The 1135-nt window shown below is 44.3% G+C and overlaps 1 protein-coding gene across 1 annotated transcript in view; it reads right to left on the reverse strand.

Moving 5' to 3' along the window:
* Positions 1–1135, reverse strand: part of PSMD11 (proteasome 26S subunit, non-ATPase 11) — a 38748-nt gene that overhangs the window by 20495 nt on the left and 17118 nt on the right. The gene's annotated exons all lie outside the window — the stretch shown is intronic.

Here is a 1135-nt window from a genome sequence, read left to right on the forward strand (position 1 = left end):
ATCAACAACAAAAAGACAAACAATCCAATCAAAAAATGGGCAGAGGACATGAAAAGACACTTCACCAAAGAGGACACTGAGGCAGCTAACACACACAAAAAGAGACGTTTGCAATCATTAGCCATCATTGTCATTGTTAGGTGCCATCAAATCTGTTCTGACTCACAGCACCACTATGTACAATAGAACAAAATACTGCCTGGTCCTGTATCATTCTAACAATCATTACCAGTCTTGAGACCATCATCATAACCAGGTCAATCCATCTCATTGAAGGTCTTCCTTTTTTCGCTGACCCTCTACTTTACCAAGCATGATCTCTTTCACTAAACATTAGTCCTTTCTGACAACATGACCAAAGTACAAGAGACAAAGTGTGGCCAGTCTCACTTCTAAGGAGCATTTTGGCTATACTTCCTCTAAGACAGATTTGCTTGTTCTCTGAGCAGTTCACGTTGTTGTTGTTGTTAGGTGCCATCAAATCATTTCCAACTCATAGCAACCCCATGCACAGCAGAACATAACACCATCCAATTCCACGCCACCTCCACGATCCTTGCTTAACTTGAGCCCATTGTCACAGCCACCGTGTCAATCCATCTCATCAAAGGCCTTCCCCTCCTTTGTCGACCTTCCACCTTACCAAGCATGACATCCTTCTTCAAGGAATAGTCCCCTCTGACAACATGACCAAAGTAGGTGAGACAAAGTCTGGCCATCCTTGCTTCCAAGAAGCATCTCGGCTGCACTTCCTCCAGGACGGATCTGTTAGTTCTTTTGGCAGTCCATGGTACCTTCAGCATTCTTTGCCAGCACCACAACTCAACAGCATCAACTCTTCTTCGGTCTTCCTTATTCATTGTCCAGCTATCACATGCATATGAGGCAACTGGAAATATCATGGCTTGTGTCAGACACACCTTAGTCCACAAGGAGACATCCTTGCTCCTCAGCACTTGAAAGAGCTCCTTTGCAGCCGACCTGCCCAGTGCTACACGTCATCTAATGTCCTGACTGCTGCTTCCACTGGCCTCAACTGTAGAGCCAAGCAACGTGAATTCTTTGACAACCTCAATCTTTTCTCCATTTATTGTGATACTGTTTATTGGTCCAGTTGTGAGGATTTTTGTCTTAT

Source organism: Orycteropus afer, unplaced genomic scaffold, assembly GCF_000298275.1.
Source record: "Orycteropus afer afer isolate SDZICR_OR568_19922 unplaced genomic scaffold, OryAfe1.0 scaffold00042, whole genome shotgun sequence".
NCBI classification, from domain to species: Eukaryota; Metazoa; Chordata; class Mammalia; order Tubulidentata; family Orycteropodidae; genus Orycteropus; species Orycteropus afer.